Consider the following 19,690-nt stretch of genomic DNA (forward strand, 5'->3'; position numbering starts at 1 on the left):
TAAACCAGAACAAATAATCATCTTAAAAACAAAGTTAGAAAACAAAATATAACTGTGTATTCCCTATTCGAATCCCTTAGATACAATCAAAGCATAAAACTTGTCTCTGTGGTTTCTTGTCTTTGCTTCAGGATTACCTGCCACGTTCTGCTGAAAGGAAAAAGGTTGTGAGGCATAGATGTGATCACCCTACCAAACTGAACAGGGAAAACCAGGGGGCCCAGGAAGGAGAGCTATCAGAAGGAAAAAAAAAAAAAAAAACTTTAAATCTGGTTATTAATGGAAAAGCCAGTATCATCTCACTTCAGACAATAACTGTTAGCTTTAACTTTCACAAATTAAGAAATAAGACTAATATGATACAAAAATACAATAAATTTGTTTTAAATGAGTATGCATATTTAAATCAATTAAAAGACATTAAAATCAGGTAAGAATATTAATAAAATACTGGCCCAGTAATTATGTATTTCTTCTTTTAAATCCAAGTCTTAACTAGATGCCTTAAAAGCTGGTGTTTGGAAAGTTCCATTACCCATTTGTGCTACAAATGCCTGTCTACAACATGAAAGAGTTGAAGAAGAAAAGCTTCAAGATGGTACTTCGGGTTTATTATTTTTTTCGGGTTCTATGAATTCTATGCCATGCTTAGTTATAGAAAAGTTTTCATTGGCAAGGTAAGCTGCTAACAATAATAAAATAAGACTTTATTATTCTGGTGAAATCCTTTATACCTCATTCCAACCACAAAGTTCTTTGACCTTTACTTGGTAGTGGTGATGGTGTTTTGCCTTTTTGGTTTTGCTATATAATCTTTCAGTACTGGGGGAAACTTGGATTTCTGTCCTTACTGGCCAATGGGAACTAGGTACATTTCTACATCCATGACCAGTGAAACCCCTACCCTCCCAGCCTCTATAAATTACATATGTAATTTGACATGCCAGTTCACATTAGTTTTACCATAGGAGAGTTACAGGGACAAAATATATCTGAAAAGAAATTCCAAATTGAGTATGGTCCATTCCAAGCAATTAAAAGGTTAACAAATTTTCCTATGAAAATACCAATCTTGTTTTCATTCCTGAGAAAGATACAATTCAAGGTTAAACAAACAAAAGAGTCATATTCAACGTCTGGAAAAGGTTTATAAGTCTTAAATAATAATGGAAAGTGCTGGTAGAGTACACTAAGGAGTCAAAATAATCAAAATGAGAAAAACTGTAAATTACTCGAAATTATGCATGAAGCTTTATAGTTGTCTCTGGTATACAAAATATTTCATATATAAAGTAAGTACTTTTATGTATGATGGGTAAATAAAACCATTAAAGACAAAATAAATTTTATTTTTATTGAGTATCAGAACAAAAAGAAACAGCTGCTATTTCTCAACTACTTTATTAAACATCGACTTCCTTTTCTTTCAACATTTCTATTTTGAGAAGAAAATTCTTCTTCTGTCTAAAATGGAGTATCACCTTTTGGGTTTGAGGATTTTTTTTTTTTTAAAGAGAGAGTGAGAGAGGGAGAGAGACAGAGAGAGAGAGAATTTTAATATTTATTTTTTAGTTCTCGGCGGACACAACATCTTTGTTTTTGTATGTGGTGCTGAGGATCGAACCCGGGCTGCACGCATGCCAGACGAGTGTGCTACCGCTTGAGCCACATCCCCAGCCCCTGGGTTTGAGGATTTTTAAGCCATGATTTTCTATTATTTCCCTAAATATCTCTGCAACAAAAGTAAAATCTGAAGAAACACCTTTGTTAGTAACTTTGGGAATAACTCCATGCTATAATTCTCTAGGATCCATGAGGATGGATCCTCCTGAATTTCTCTCTTGGCCTTTTGGAAGGTGGGCCACTGGCTAGTTTGCTTAGGTATCAATTTATCTCAGCAGTCCATGTGGCAGCCACAACTAGCTTATTATGTTGACAGATTTCATCAAATTAACTGAGTAAACAACACTTTGGAAATATATATCCTGAATACACATTTTCAAAACAATGTATTTTGAACATTTTTTTTTTTTTTGTATTTTCAACAACTATCTGCATGCATGGATGAGGATGAGGATGCACACTCCTGTGATTGGTGCTGAAAAGACAAAATAATTATCTTACAAATCATTACTACTGTCCTCAATCCATTTATTATTTACCTGAGTTTCTTTCTTTCAATCTAACCAATTTTAAAATATATTAAAAGAGCTATTTAAAAAGTGGGTGTTTAAAATAAATAATTGAATTTTTTGTTGTTTTTTTTTTTCCAAATTCTGGAACATTTGTTATATGGTAGGTCTTGGGGGAACATAAAAGAAATCATTTTAAAACCTGGCCACAAGTAGCTTACAGTCTCACATGGAAAAATAAACCCAAGAAAATTATAGAAAGCTTTGCCAAATGCTGTAACTAAGGCCTATACAGAAGCTAAGAGTGGACCAAGAAGAGTTCCTGGGAGGAGAGGCTAAGACTGACAGGCAAAGATGTAGAAGAAGGCTTTCAAGACAGAGAGGGCAGTGTCAACCCCAGAGAGAAGCAACACTGTATAGATGGTTTCAAGAAATATAAGATATTGAATATTGCTGGAGCGTGAAAAAGAGGAAATGGGTAACAATCTCATGGGTGGGTAGGACAGATGTAGTTAATATCCTAGAAGGAATGGCAGAAGAGCAATACAGAAAAGTAGCAGCCAGATCATAAACAGTCTCACAGTACCTAGAAGCTTGACCTTTACTCTGAGCAACAGCAGCTAGAGATGGGAGGATTTTGCAACAAGCAATGTGTTCACCAGGGTGGGAGATTTGATCATTCTAAAGGTGATGTAGCAGATGGACTGGTATCATAACACATGAATAGAGACAGTGAGGTTCTTTAGGAAGCTGACATTAACATTTCAAAACTCACCTTGCTTTGATAGATACTTAACACATAATACAAAAGGTCCCACATTCATTTTTTATAATGGCCTGCATAAAATATTATTTTAAAATATGGTAAATAACCAATACAGGATTAACGATAATCCAAAAAACATTGTTGAACAAGTTTTTCAAGTTTTAAAAACCTTTAAGCAATATATAGCCCACTTTAGACATTATGCACCAATCTATTAATTTTCTATTATTTTCCTTCTATTCACAGGAAAAAAGTTTCTTTGGTTTTTCTTTGTTGTAGTGATTTATTTGCCCTGTTTTCTACCCAAAGTTTCAAAGTCATACTTCAGAAACAAAATGCCAGAAGGAATAAAAATAAATAAATAAAAATGGTAAAGAAGCATTATGATGTATATGCAAGATAAAAAAATAGAGAGATCTTAATAAAAAAACTGAAATTATATTCTTGACCATGACACAGTATCTGTCAGGAAAAAAAAAATAACATTATTGCTGAACTCAGTTTCTTTAACTGAGAAATACCTATCCTGGATTAACCATGATGGCATTTTCAAAATAAACACTGTCAAAAATCTAAATCAAACTCATTAATAAATTGACAGGAAGAACTTGAAAAAGTGATTCAGAGGACGAAACATGCATTAAATAAGTGTTAAAAATACTTCAAATTTAGATATCAATTAGATCAGTTTTTAAGCATTTATGAGTTAATAAATCTGATGTTGTGCATATTTTGTCATTTAAAAAATTATACATGCATTTAAAAAAGTGATATTGCACAGCTACTGGCCTTATTTTAAGATATTTATGTTAATTGAGACCTATTCCACCTGCTGCTTTGACCTGGTATAATCCTATTTTAGAATAAGCTGGTTTCTGCACAGTAGCCCTAACAAAATATGTGCCAGAGTATTAGTTGTTCTTTACTTCTATTGGCCTATCATTTAATATGTACTGCAGCATTACTATTATCTGTGTTTTTAACTTAAATATGTAGTAAGAAAACCCTTTGAAACTATAAACTCATGTATAATCTAAAAATTCAAAATATCATACTGTTTATGGTTCCACAGTCCAAAACACCAAACAAGGAAACTCTCACTATGTCAGTACATAAATATCATGTATTTATTGCCACAGTTTAGAGAGGCAATATATTTATTTTTCTAAGCCGTGGGTAATAGACATATAAACTGTGTGAGTGTTCTAAATCCAAAAACGCACAGAAAATAATTTATTCCTGTCTCCTTCAACACTACTACTTTCAATGATAATCTGGGATATTCAGAAACAAACTGATAAGCGAACATACTACAGCACTATGAACACACACAGAAACAAGTGCTATGTGTGGTGACAGGAAAAATAAACAATGTGTACCAAGAGGCACTAGTTTTAGTTTAATGTTTAATAGCAAGTCATGTTTTATAAGAAACCAGTAGCAAGTCACCTGGACCAGCAAGGACTGTGTCCTAAGTCTTTTGCACCTTGGATTAAGAAGGCTATATGGCATTATGTAAAAATGTGGATGTGTAACCGATGTGATTCTGCAATCTGTATTTGGGGTAAAAATGGGAGTTCATAACCCACTTGAATCTAATGTATGAAATATGATATGTCAAGAGCTTTGTAATGTTTTGAACAACCAATAAAAAAAAGAAAAGAAAAAAAAATGACTAAGAGTAGGCCATATAAAATTATTCTGTAGTATAAATAAAGAGCATTTGGTTAGGAAAATTAAAAAAAAAAAAAAGGCTATTCTTACTCCTCGTCACTCCTGATTATCTCTGTTCCCAAAGGCACTGACTGTTTCACTTCAGTGCACTATCAAATGGACATTGGTTTGAAATTTTAAAAAAAGGAAAAGAAAACCAACATGATGCCTATGTTCCCAGCTTCTGCATTTTGACACTATCTACTACATCTTCACGTGTTCATCTGAAAATTCCCATACACCCCTAGCCCTGTCACTACTATAAACTTAACTGATACTAATGTTTTAATTACTGATATAAAAAATAAAGAGGAACTCACCAACTGGAAGACTTTGAGAATGACAGAAAGGAGAGACAGAAACTTTATTGATAGGACACACAGGGAATTAGTGTTTGACAGCTGTTCCCACCACCCATATCAAGTGCATTATGTATGTACACAGCATTCTCGGAAGCAGTACACAAAACTACACTGACACCAAGAACACTCTTCAGCAGCAGACAGCCCTCCTTAGTAGCTTTAGCATGCCACACAGTCCTCTGCTTACTGATCAGAACAGCCAACAGGGAGATGGAGTTTACAAGTAAAAGCGAGACTGAACTGGCTAATTACTTACCTTCTCACTTAAGGCAGGCTTGCTCCTCTAACTTTTTGTTTCCTCTCTTGTCATAGCTCAGCGCCAAATGGTTATGATTCAGCAGAAGTTTGAACCTGACAGTTAAAAAGAATTTTTTTCAGAAAAAAAAAAAAAAAAAAAAAAACATTGAAAATTCAAGTTTCCTCCACTGCGGTCTTTCTGGTCTTTCTTTCCTTGCCCTCTGCCTGCGTGTTTCTCTCTCGTCTCTTTCTGCAAGGCAGCTACGTAGTGGTCTATAAATATTGACCCTCACACTTGCTCAGTGCTTTACTTGCTCATGGCACAGGTCTGTGTTACTGAACACCGTGGTAATACTCCGGCAAAGTTCTCAGCTGCTCAGACAAAGCTGTGGATTGGCTCACTACCCAGCAACCCTGTGCCTGCCTGGAAATACCATTTTGCTGCCAGCTTTACAGATGCTATGGGCCTTTCCTGAGGCCCAAATCAGGCACAGAAGGGCAATTATGAGGTTTGTCTGAAGAAATACAGCTTTCCTCAAGCAGGTGGAGAAGAGGGGGGCAGGGAGGAGTGCAAGACAAGAAAGGAAATACTGCCTTTGTTCTGGCCAAACACAATCTCAAACCCTTTATAAAAGACCTAAATGTCATTCAATCAGGCTTTATAAAACTTAATTACTACATACTAAAAATGGCCAAAAACATAGGAAAGCATTCTTGCAATTGTTTTAATATTATTTCTCATTAAACTAAGGCTACAGTGACTCAGTAATTGGGCACAAAGAAATGTTTTGACATAATTAAGTTCATTTCTAGGATGATAGAAATGCACTAGAAAGTATATTTATCAGGTAAATGATGTATTTGGTGAAAAAAGCTAAATGTAATCTGAAATTATGTGAATCAACATACTGTATTAACCCCAAATTACTTTAATTTATAGTTTGTAGTTAATATGAATAAGATCTCTATCATCTACCTATAAAACCTATAATGCTCATAGTATAAATGATAAGAAAATAACTGAAGCCCGTAATTTTTATTCTCTGTGTCAAGGGTAATCATTTGTTCACCTTATTAATTTTTCTCAAGGTGAAGGCATTTGAAATGATCTAGTCACTTACTTTACTAATGAAAAAATTCAACCCCCACCTAGGCTATTACTGTGCCCAGGGTCAAGTGGCAACTCTGCAGCAGAGCCAAAACTAGAATCCTTGCCTAATTGCTCAAAGACTGTGTTCCTTCTCTTTCTTGGGCAGTGACCCTCAGACTCAATTTCAGGTCCACCTTCATGTGAAAGTTTACTGAAAACCTTACCAGTAAATGCAAATACAACAGCCAGAAAATTAGCATAAAACAAAACAGTAATTGACAGAACAAAAGTGCTGTACAATTAACTTTCAGACAAATGAAATCTATCTTTCTTACTTCAATAATTAATCTTCGTCCAATAAATAAACTCCTTGCCAGAAGATGTAGTAGCTAGATGCTGAGGAGGCAAAGACAAAACACAGTTCCTACTCTGGAAGAGCTAATAGTCTAAGTGGGGGGTTGGGGGGGTTGGCTGCAAGACAGTGTGTGAAGTCCCAGGATGAAGACTGAGAGACCAAGGGAAAGGAGCCTTGAGCCAATAGGAGGGGGGATACAGAAAGTGGTTCTTCACTTGAGACTTCCGGATCTGAAGAATGAGCAGTTTAGTGAGGCAAAGAAAGGAAGAATAACACAATTAAGACAGGCGGGAAAGAGTGGGGTATGCACATGGAAATTCAAATAGTTCATTCTTGCTGGAAAATAAAGACAGAAAGAAAAGGTACTTTAAAACATTAAAAAAAAAAAAAGACTAGAGAAGGAGAGGTGTGGAGGGATTTTACAAGCCAGGTTAACAAAGTTAAGTTTTATAGAGTAGGTAGACCTTCAACATTTTTCATTGACTTTTGAAATTTTGAAACATTATATAACCCTCACCTATTACTAACTTAACATCTACAATTTTAACCTAAAGTAAATGTATGCCTTCAAAGAATTTAATTTCTACTCCATTGGAAAATACTGCCATTTCAAAATGAGACATCATATATTTTAAATATACTCAATAGAATCTAAATCCATAACAATTTAGTATAATCGTTATCCCCTTAAATATACAAATAGCTACTTTTAATAGCTGATACTTATATTTTACACTTTATTTTCTTGACCTTTACTTCCATCTCGCTTCTTCATAGAATTTTTGTGTAATATATTTTATAATTAGAAGTCTTTCACTGGTCTCCCTGTCATGTTTCTCTAAAGTAAAACTTTAATGCATTAGTTAAAATTGTTAAAATATTAAAATTTCTGATTCCAAGGCAATGCACCATAGTAAGATTTGACATGGATGAGGATGCCTTACTTTTGTAGAGTAAGAAAAAAGACTGTTGTTATTAAAGCATTGCTCTTAGCCAGATCAATATTAATAAAAAGTATATGTAGAAGTAGAGAACCTAGACACTGATTCCATTAAAACTATCCATTCAATTGCTAAGTGAAAGAAAACAGTCTGCAAAGGCTATAAACCATATGATTCCCATTGTTTCACATCCTGGGAAAGGCAACAGAAAAGATGGCAAAAAGTTCCATGGTTTCCAAGGGTGCTTTGGGGATAGAAAGAAATAGGAATTTCAGGGCGCTGCAACTAGTCTATGATACTATGTTTATGTGGTGGCAGATGCACTTGACAAGATCCACAGCATCATACAACACAAAGAGTAAGCCCTAATGTCAATTATGACTTTCAGTTAAGTCCCTTCTACTGTCTTCTTGAAGCTTGTGCCCTAGAGAGAGTATTATTCTTGAGTCATTACTATCTAGCAGAGGCTTTAGAAGTATTATATCTAACACACACACAAAAAAATAATCCAGACAGATGGTTATGCTTGTGCCTTGTTTAAGAGAAAGAAAATGAGAATTATTAGAATTATTATTAAGTGGTAATTAAAGTCATGTTACTCATAAATTGTAGAGCAGGAATACAACCCAACTACAGCACATACTACCTTCATATCAGTCACTTAAATAAGAAGTAGAGGCTGCCCAGGCCAGGCAGGGAAGTAGACAGAGCAGTTTCTTCCACAAGTCAGAAAGAACTGAGAGAGCCTTATCCTGCATACATCTAAGAAACCAAAGTCATTTTAATATCAATTACTGAAAGGCAGCAGAAATACAGGATTAACTAATCATTGGATGAAAGTAAAGTAGTGTATACCATATGAAGAACTTAAACATTTTTAATCTTCAATTTGGTTGAAAAGTAAGGAACCCATGAAAAGTCAAGGGTGGCTCTTTGGGCCTTTCTCAAGAGAAAAGTTACAGAAGGAGGGAGAAACATTAGAACAGGCAGCTGGGAAAAGAGATGGTTTCAGCTTTAGAGACGATGAACTTAAGAAGTGTGGCACCCTAGTAAGTATTTTCGATGGACATTTAAGTGTGCTGGTCCATGATACAGGAGAATGAAGACTGCACCAATTCAGTAGTCTTCTATTCTTATTTTCCTGCTCCAAACTTTGTCACCATAGAGTCTATGGTGAACACAGAAGACGTGCCCATCATATTCATTTGCTCAACAAAATCCTGTACTTCAACCTCATTTTACATATAGGCCAAAGACCTTATAATGATCCATAAATCTCTACTTGTCCTGCTCACTCAGTATCTCAGCACCAACATCCATCCACCCCGCTCCTCAACTCCAGCTCACTTATCTCCGTACCTTTTTTTAAAATGTGCCTAACAAGTTTGTCATTAATATCCTTCTATTTGCTGTTGCCATGTTTGCATGATCTTCCTGAAAACAGGGGCAGGACTGACTTCTCGCCTCCTTCAATTCTCTATTCAAAAGGTACTTGCTCAGCAAACCCTATCGTTGGCAATTGAAAACTGCAAACTTCCTTCTTTACTACTTCATTGTTATTGCTTTTCTCTTCCCAGTAGAAAGTAGGTTCAATAACAGCACAGATTCCAAATACCTAAACTGAGCCTTGAACATGATAAATGCATAATAAATATTTATTGGGTAAATGACTGAAATAGACATTGGTGAGCCACACACATTAGTGGTTCTTGAAGTCATGAACTCTCTCAGGGGCAGCATGTATAATGAGAAAAATAACCCCAAATCAAAATTTTAAAGGCAGATTGGGAAAGGAGGGACCCACAAAGACTGAAAACAACTATGAGGTAAACAGGGGAAGAAAGAAAAGGGATGAATGAGACTGGTGTATGTATAGGAGTGAGAAGTCAACAATGCCAGATGTCACAAAAAGGTCAAACATGAAAAGGACAGAAAAGAGCCAATTACATACAATATTCAGAATGTATTGTGACACTAACACCACTGAAATATATACTTTAAAACTGTTAAATGTATGGCCTATGAATGATGTCTTGCAAAGAAATTATGAAGAAAGCAAGCATGGGTACCTGAGCAGCCTCCACTGGAGAGGGGACATCAGCATGTGAAGTGGGATAAGAGTAAAATCCCTCTCAAAAGGTTTGGTCAGGAAGAAAAGAGAAAGAAGAACAGGGACAATGATTTCAAACAGCAGGAACAAAAACTCATTACAATGTAGAGGTCAAGTAAGTGCTCTGAGGTCATGGTGATGTGAGTTTTCTTTTCTCTCTCCTTGGACTGTGCTATGGTTTGGGTCTGGAACGTCCCCCTCAAAGGCTCATGTGTTAAAAGCATGCTCCCTAATGCAGCAAGGTCTGGAGCTGGGCCTTTCAGGCAATGATTGGTTCCTAAGGGCTCTGACCTCATTGGGTTTAATCCATTTGATGGGTTAGTAATGAGTACACTTACTGGGATGGTGAATCCTATAAGAAGGTGGGACAAAGCTGGAGGAAGAGGTGGCTGGGGGTATGGCCTTGGGGACTCTTGTTGGCTCCTTCTTCTCTTCCTCTCTCTCTCTACTTTCCCAGCTTCCATGAGCTAAGGAACTTTTCTCTACCACCATGATATTCTGCCCCACCCCAGGCCCAAAGGAATACAGCCAGCCAAACATGGGCTGGATCCTCTGAAACCATGAGCCAAAATAAACCTTTCCTCTTCTAAGTTGTTCTTTTCAGAAAAACTAACAATATAAGTTACATACGTGCCTTAATTTCTTCTTAATAAAAATGGGTTCAATAGTAGTATTTGTGTCATTGAGAATCAGCATATACTTCATTTTATTGTAAAAATGTTTCACAGGATGAATACACCAGGTTTTATTCATCAGGTGATGGACATTTGGGTTGGTTTCTACTTTGGGCCATTATGAATAATGCTATTATGAACATTCATGTACAAGATTTGATTGAATTTATGTTTTCATTACTCTTGGGTAAATACCAAGGAATGAAACTGCTAAGCAATCTGGTAATTTAACATTTTTAAAAAACTGTCAAACTGCTTTCCAAAGTGGCTGTACCATTTTACATCCCTGCCAGCAAACACATGAAGGTTCTCCACAAACACCTGTAATTAATAAATATCTATAAACATCTCTTCAGAGTGATAAGAGAATATTTGAAATAGAATTTTATTGTCATTTCTCCAATGATTAATAATGTTAAGCGTATTTTCATGTTCTTATTTGCCATTGAGGTATTTACTATGGACTTTTGGTAAATGTTATTTGAGAAAACTCTTAAGACCAAATAAAGCTTAAAGTATATTTTAAAGTGCTTAAAAGAGGTGTACCTGGTATAGACATATCCACTCACTCATAAGTGAATAAATTAATAAACAAATGAAAGATTAAAGAATTAGAAATATTTACTAGCATATTCTTTCAGTTTTTAAACTAAATTTGAATTCCTATACAGACTCAATAGAATATTTACTAATGAGAAAAAGCCTTGAAAGGAAAAAAAGCAATCATAGAGAAAACAGAATAATTCTCTGTTCAGTGTGGTGATAACTGCTACCTATATTGATATTGTATTTTAATAAGCTAAGCATCAGATAATGTTAGGAAACTGAAACTGTAATCAGTTATATTAATGGTTTAATGCTTCCTTGAAGTAAGAGGTTGATAAAATAAAAAGCTAAGCAGTGAATTTTTTTTAAGAAATGCTGTTAACAACTTAATCATATAGGAATAATAGAAAGTTATCTAACCCTATAAAGAATGACACACTGCTCAGAGGCAAATAGCTATAAGCAAAATATTAGTAATACAAGTTTGTCCTCATTTTTCACCTGAGGTAATATGTGACTTTCATCATAAATGACTGAGGAAAAAGAAAACTGACTCCTAGTTAAGAGCAAACCATAGACCATTTTCTGCTTTTTCTTCCTTTAGAGGCCTAGATTTAGTTATATCAGATAGAGTTGCTTACCTTTAACTCTAAGGTTCTTTGTTCTCAGGTAATAAATACTTTGGGTTCCCAGGACTCCACAGGAAAAACATATATAAGTCTACTAACACTTACTGCTGCCACTTTATTGTAAGTACTTATCCATTATTAGTTTGAGAAGTATTGACTGCACAATTAATAAATAGGCCATCTGTTCTTCTCAACTGGAATAATGTTATATGTAAACTGAGAAGGAATATGTTAAATAAGCAAACCATAGCAAAGAATGTGTATCCTTTTAAACTTTTATTTGATATCACACCAAACTAATGCCAAACTAAAAAACCTTATCAAATATAAACATAAATTGTTCTGAATGCACATAAGCAGGAACCAATAACATTCAATTATGCTTAATGAAATAAGTTAATAATGGTGAATAAATCAGAAATATCATTATTTTTATGTTTTAGTTGTTGCTAATGGACAAAATCTCATTTGTCTTCATGCTTATTAAAAATACCTAAGTTTCCAGCTATGTATCAGTATTTCCATTTTTTTCTCCTATTACTACTGTACATATTTATTACTATGAAGTCAATGTCAAAAGTTTTCTCTAACATAATATTTGCATTACAGTTTCCTATTTTTAAAACAATTCTTAAAATTATCATTTAACTTTAAATAATTATCTTTTCTTTTTTTCAGTGCTGAGAATTGAACCCAGGGCCTTGCTCATGATAGGCAAGTATTCTATACAATCCCCACACCTATTCATTTTAAGACAGGATCTCACTAACCTGCCCAGGCTGGCCTCAGATTTACAATCCTTGTGCCTCAGCCTCCCAAGTAGCTGGGATTATAGTTGTATTCCACTGCAATCAGCTGACATTTCTTAGAGTTGTTGAATTAATCCCCACTAATTCAAATTTTTCTACTACCACTCCAAAATCGAAATTAAATTGAGTCTAAATGGCAGTAAAAATCTGCATAAGAGTTTTAATTCCATTAATCACTGGGTGGTTCTAATCATTACCTGACATTTTAGGCAAGAGTTCTCTTTCATCAAAAAGATGTAGTTGAGCTCTTAATACCTGTTACTTACTTTCTTTTTTTTACTTACTCACTTGAATATATTTTCATTTATACAAATGCCCATAATTAGCAATATGTCATTAATTTAATAGAATGTTATAATAGAATAATATAATAGAAAAAAGCTGCAGTTATTTTTTTGTTTGTTTTTAAGTAAATGCAACTGGAATCATAAGACTAGTTAGTGTCTTTTCCAACACTGGAGAGGGGTCAAAAAGGTGATCCTGAAACCATCCATTGTATAGGTATTTATATTAGGTGAAAGGAAAGAAGCAAACATTGCAGGATTTCCTATAATAAGCCAAAGCCATACATGCTTTAGGATGGAGACTGGGAAATCCCAGCCAGGAAAGATTCAACAAAAACCAACTCAATGACCTCAGTGGGGGAGAGAAGTGCTTGTCTACCAAATTTAAGATGTGTGTTTGTTTTTAATCTAGCAATTATATGCCAGTAGTTTGTGAAAATATCACTCAATGACTAACTTTAAGTAGTGAAAACAGGAATGTAAACTAAGTCTGATAATTCATCAAAGAAAATAAAACAACAACTGGCTTATTTTACTGTTTCATGATAAATATGCTTTCCTATGGAGGATTTAAATTGTAAAGCTGAAAAATATCATTATTCATTTTAATACCAGATCTTTTCCATTAAAATATATGGTGTTTTTTTTTTAAAAAAAGAGAAAACAGGAAGAAAATAACAAAGCAAACTAATCTTAACAAGAAATGAATGAAACATCTATTACCATGCTTGTTTCACATATAAAATGTGGTTGTTTCTACTAGCTGTCCTGATTGACAGAGCCTAAAATTTTCTTGAAATGTGGTGTCAAAAATAACTAAAGTTTAATGCCAAAAAAAAAAGCTAACAATAAAAAAACTCATTGTTTTAACTCTGTAATTTAGTAGATGTGAATACTGTCATGTACAACACATTTCCAAGAGTTAATTAAGTTAGATTTTGATATGGATTGACGTTATCTTTCCAGTTTCTAAAGCTTTAGTTTCACAAGACTACTTTAGAGTAGGTGAAAGCTGTAGGGAGATGCAGATTATTTCCCTTCTTCTAATTATTCTGATATGAGCCTTAAATTGAGCAAGGGCAGAGTTGGAACTCGGCTGAAGACAGATGGGTGGTAAATGCAGGAAAAATAAAAATAAAAAACATCCATACACTTCTTTTTCATGACCCAATTAAAGAGATCAAATAATATCAACATATTGCATATCAACCTGTTTCTGTTTTGCTTTAATTTTTATTGAACCATTGAATCAAAATAATTATTTTGCATAAATATTTGTGTTTGGAAAAGCATATACAAACAGAAAACCATACTTTAAAAATGTCAGCAGAGAATATGATAGAATATTTTGGAAGTACAGAAAAGGTACCTCAAAACATGTTCTCAGGGCCTTATTGCCCAATTCCAAATGATATGTACAAGTCCAATACTCACACTTACATAGCATTTGATATTGTTAAGAAGTGTTCTTTCCAATATCATCTCATCTGACTTGCAGGGCAAGCAATGAGAGCATCCCTACTTTATATACGAGGAAACTGAAGTTCAAATCAGGTAAGAGAACAACACATGATGTCAAAGTTGGAAAGGATAGACGGAATTCTCAGGTCCTCTCACATGAAATCTTGTGCCCTGATCAGTCAGTCTTTCAGTAACACCCCAGGAAAATATCTCAGTAGAAATTATTTTCCTTTGAGAAAAAAAAATAATAATTCTTAGGGAACAGAAGGAAATGTTCCAATTTGGGGCAGGTTTTTGTTGATAATGGCCACACAGAGAGAGAGAGAGAGAGAGAGCTCTTATCTCAGTTTCTCCACTGTTGGTTAATGATAGGACCATTACTTAATCAGCCACATTAAAAACCTTGTGACCCACTTCTGCTCTCCCTTATTTCCAACTGGAAACTAAATACTCAAGATTCTCTCTTTCAAAAAATCTCTGGAGTCTGGTCTTCTCTTTTCCTCTCCCTCTACTTCTATCAAAAATTCATATTTAGCTTTTATATAACCTTATATATCGAAGTGATCATAATCAAGTCTCTCCATCACCACTCTACTCTTTCCTGCATCAATCTTCTATATTGTGACTATACATAAAAAAAAAAAAATTTTTCAACACCTTTTCTTGCTGACCGCAGGGTTCTGACTTCTTGGCATGGAATATGGGCCTCTCCAACATCTTGACCTGGCCCTACCCTTTCAGCTCCATTTCCCTTTTGTCCATAACGTAAATCCCACAATATACTCTCCTAACACACCAAACCATATGTTCTCTGGAAATGCCATGTGCTGCACTTCCACACCTCTGTGCCTCTTCACAGAATGGCATTCTGTTCACCTTTATTTCCACAGAGTAAATTTTAAGCTCGTGAAGAACTAGATTCAAATGTATGGACATGCAGATTCAAATTAAAAGAAGAAAAATTATTTGGGGGCTGTAATTCTGACATTAAGACTGGCTTTCTCTTTAGAAATGTAACAAATTGTTTGATGTGCACTGGTTTCCTCCTGAAAACTGAAGGGAAAAGCACATACAAATCCCATGCCTCCAGCAGCACCATTGAGACTACATGGTGTATTTCAGTATGATTTTATGAGAGCTGACCAGCATTTCTGTCCTGAGCACCCACTCGTCTTTATTTTTAAATAATCTCTGTGATAAAAAAAAATTAGGCAATGAAAATATGAGTGTCAACTGTACGATGATGTTCCTTTCAAAAACCCTAGTCATCTAGCTCTCGGGTAAAATTACGTATGGTGGTGCCACAGAGATTTTGAAGCAGAAATACAATCTGTTATAGGAATCCTAAGTAATATTTAAGTGCTCGCATTATGACAACAGAACCCATGAAACTAACAGGGCATCTACATAGAGAATTTTAAATATTTATGTGCCTAAAGATTGCTGCATTTTCTTTTAGTTAGAACAACCAAGTTCGGAGTATACTGGTGAAAGTTATCATTAGATTTACTGGCAATCGATATCAATTAAAAGCTACATTTTAAAATGCATATCAGGTGTTACTGGAAAATGCATCCATCTGAATAGCAGCTATTGAAAAGTTTATCAAAAGAGTAAATAATGTATAAAAAGTCCCGAGTGAGTGATGAAAACCTTGTTCAAATGACAAGCCACATATCAGTTAGAAAGCAGTGCTCAGACTTTTTGGCACCAACAATGTTTTCTTAATTTCCTAAGTGTGCATAACATCACACACCCCCAGGTGGCTTATGCTACCCTTGCTTGCTTTCTTCTATTTGAATCTACTTTGACTTCATTATATTCCTGACAAATCCATTTTATAATTCTAATTAGCATTTCTAATGCTTCTTTTGGAATATTTTGTATTTATTTTTATGTTTTCCTTCAATAAACAGTTGCTAGGAACCTGTTATGTGCCTGGCATTACAGTCACCATCTCTATTCTCCAAAGCTGGTGAGGGAGACATATCAGTAACCAGATTCCAATAGTACAAGAGACAACGGCCATGATACAAACATGCAGAACAGAAAAGATAAACTTCCTAGATACACAGCTCAGAAAAGGATTTTAGGAGGGGGAGGTGATGCCTGAGTTCTTAAAATAGGATAAGTTCACCAAAAAGTATTTAATGATTTCAAATATAGGGCACTATAGGGCTGATGGTAAGAATCAAAACATGGCCTTAGAGAAATCTGAGTGGAGGTAACTATTAATGGAAGTAACTATTAACTATTCCAGGTTTAGTATTGCCACCCCTAAGTTTTCAGTACTTAGCCACATTTCTAGGTTTGCTTCTAACTCTTTATTGACATTTCTACTCATTTTACTGTCTTTAATATTTAAAATGAGGTCCCATGTAGTATTTTTGGAGGGATAAAAGAAATATAATTATGTATATTACCACAATAATTTTTTCTATCTGCTTTGTTATTCAGTGTGAGGCTTAGTTTTAAGTCTTGGGAATGTTGTGGGGAACCAGATGTTCCTGTTCTCTTGCCCTCATAGGAAAGGAAAAACTAACAGACGAATATGATACTATCTCATGGTAAAACAAATACAATAATAAAACTAATACAGAATAATGTGGCGATGTTGGGGGAAAGAAAGCTTCAGATGGGACTGGCTTAAGGAAAGCTTTGCTTGAAGCAGAGCCCTTGGAGCTGAGGCCTAAATGATAAAAAAGGTTGGCTATGTAATAATGAGTAGGAGGGGCGTTCCAAACAGAAGGAACTGGTAAAGGAAAAGTCCCTTGGGTAAGAACAATCTCTGGTGTTCAAGTGACACAAAAGAGGGGGAAGCACATGATCATGTGGGATAAGTCAATGGTGGCTGAAAGATGTGGGAGCTTCAGGTCAGCGGCTCTTACATGGGCTACATGTTAAAATCATCTGGGATGTTTTTAGAAATGCAGATGCCCAGGCCATATCCGAAACTCAATGAAATTAGAATCATTACAGTAAGAACCAGACATCAATATTCTTTAAAGTCCTCCATGTGATTCTCATGTGCAGCCAAAGTTGAGAAGCATTAATTCAGGCCATTGTAATTTAAATGTTAGTCCAATTATAAAAACAGTCACTGAAATGTAAAATTTTCATCTGAAATTTCTGGTAGGCACCTGTTATTTCATTTCTATCTGGATATTTGGTAAAAAGGAGCAATGTCCCTCAGAAATACTTTCTGTTCTAAAGAAAATTTCCTCTATGGAAAACAAAAATAATTATTGAAATGCTTTCCTCTAAAAATTAAAGCAGTTTAATTGAAAACATTTTTTTGGAAGTGCCTGAGGCAGTCATATCCATCTAATTCATTGCTTTTATATATTCTCTGTATATTTTAAAATGCATTTGCTTGTAATTTTAAAGAACCTTATATCTTCTGAGGAAAATATATACAAAAACTGAGATAAATTTTGTTTACGTTATTATTACTTTTAAAGAAATAGAGGTCTCACTGTTGCCCAGACTGGCCCCAAATTATTGAGTGCAAGTGATCCTCCTGCCTCAGCCTTCCCAGTAGCTGTGGCTGTAGGCACCACCCTCATAGGGCATTATTCTTTTCCATTATTCATAACCAACTATGTGTGAATCTTATGTGTACTTGATCCCATTTAAAAGGGCCCAACACATCATTTTGCAGCATGTACTTTTGACAAGAGTTCACTGGCTAAAGCTGCATGACTGAACAGGGAAATAATATTTGAGAAAAAATGTGGTTACTTACTAAGACTGTTTGAACCTGATAGTTTATGTACACTTAGATACATTTATCAGGTACAGTTGGCATTTCTATTTTTAAAATAAACACACTGGATTATCTTTTTTCAGAGTGTATTTAGTAGAGAAAAAAGTCTCCTAATCATATTAAAACCTCATATTTTCCAACTCTATGATTTTAGGTTCTTATTTTTTTTGAGAGTTAATAATTGTTCATAATCAAGAAACCTTAGTTAATTGTAAAAACAGCAGTAGCAATCAAGTACTGGTCATATTCCAAGGGAAAAAACATTCAGACAAAATCTGACTTCATTATGATGTGGTGCTATAGCACTAAGGGTTCCACTATGGACCACCTCTTCAAGCTTCTATTAACATATTAAAGTATGCTAACTACTTGAGGGAAATTAATTAAAAGCTCAACCACTCAACAGGAGATATAAAAACTGCATATGTATGAATTACTACCACCAATTTTTCTTCAAAGAAATTTCAAGACAGTATACAAGTTTTCTCCATAGTCCATTGGTTATGGAATTCACAACCTATGAGATAAAACAAATGAAAACTTCTACTCAACATTCTATCTGATGAATCCAGATAAGGTAATCTCTATCACAGCCTTTGCAATTATTTGGGGACCTTTATTAAAAGCCACAATATTCTCAACTTGTGTTAGGTACCCTCTTCCCTTTCCTAGTAGACGATACTGATATCAGGAGCTATGTTTTATATCTTTCTGCACATCACAGTTCCTTTCTTCTGTTGTGTTAAACAACCAGCTAATTAATGAATGAATAATGAAGACTTAACAACCTTCCATGGTCAAAGGGAAGATATATCAAAGCAGCAGAATGCTAGTGTAAGCTTGTGCAAATATACTTTTCCACTTCCAAGCTCTGGCTCCCATTCTCTCCCAACTAGATAAAATAAAGACAGAGGAAAAATACTTGGAAATCTAAATGAGTGGTACCACTATGTTCCAAACAAGAAAAGCCAATAGATGAGAGTTTGCTGAGTAGAAACTGCAGACTCAAATGAAAATAAAATAGGGTCATAAATTTACTTACTCATTCCATCAGTGAATAATGTTGAATGTGTCTAATATATACCAGGTACCCAGTATGAACAGAAAAAAATGAGACACAATGCCTGCCTCCCTGCAACCCGCTGTCAAACTCTGTAATTCAGAATAATAAAAGCAATGAAAGAGCTATGCAGAGGTGATAAATCTGAATGTACCTAATTGGGGAGAAAAGGTATCCTAGAACCAGGTCTTCACAGGATAAGTAGAGTTACTCTAACAGAGGAGAAATAACTCCAACACATGTGCAAAGGCAATGACTTCTTGAATGGGACTCCTATAGCTCTGGAAATAAAACGAAGAATCAATAAATGTGATGTCATCAAGTTAACAAACTTCTACACAGCAAACAATTAACAGAATGAAGAGATAACCTATGGAATAAGAGAAAAATCTTTGCTAGCCACTCCTAACAGAGGATTAATATCTAGAATATATAAAGAACACAAAAGAATCAACCCCCAAACAAATAAGCCATTCAATAAATGGGCAAATGAAATAGAGATTTCAAGTAAAACATACAAATGGCTAACAATATAAAAAAAAATGTTCAACATCTTTGACCAGCAGGTAAATACAAGTCAAAACAACATTGAGATTTCATTTTCCACTGGCAAAAATCATCAAGACTACAAATAGTAATAATGCTTGCAAGGATACAGGGGAAAAGAAACTTTAATACATTGTTGGTAAAATACAAATTAGTGCAGACACTATGGAAATCAATATGGATGTTTCTTTAAAAAAAAAACTAAAAAT

The 19,690-nt window shown here is 34.7% G+C and overlaps 1 protein-coding gene across 3 annotated transcripts in view; it reads right to left on the reverse strand.

The window, feature by feature from the left end:
• Bmpr1b (bone morphogenetic protein receptor type 1B) overlaps positions 1-19,690 on the reverse strand; it is a 376,549-nt gene that overhangs the window by 147,895 nt on the left and 208,964 nt on the right. The window contains exon 3 of one of the 3 annotated variants that reach the window (XM_046459181.2): positions 5,230-5,324. The exons of 1 other annotated variant lie outside the window; for it this stretch is intronic. The gene's annotated coding sequence lies outside the window, so the exon portion shown is untranslated. Of the gene's footprint in view, positions 1-5,229; positions 5,625-19,690 lie in introns of those variants that run through there. One more of the 3 variants, XM_058583843.1, reaches the window with a different exon arrangement.

Source organism: Marmota monax, unplaced genomic scaffold (genome assembly GCF_021218885.2).
Source record: "Marmota monax isolate L192 unplaced genomic scaffold, Marmota_monax_Labrador192_F-V1.1 WCK01_AAM20220418_F8-fsc00002, whole genome shotgun sequence".
Lineage (NCBI taxonomy): Eukaryota > Metazoa > Chordata > Mammalia > Rodentia > Sciuridae > Marmota > Marmota monax.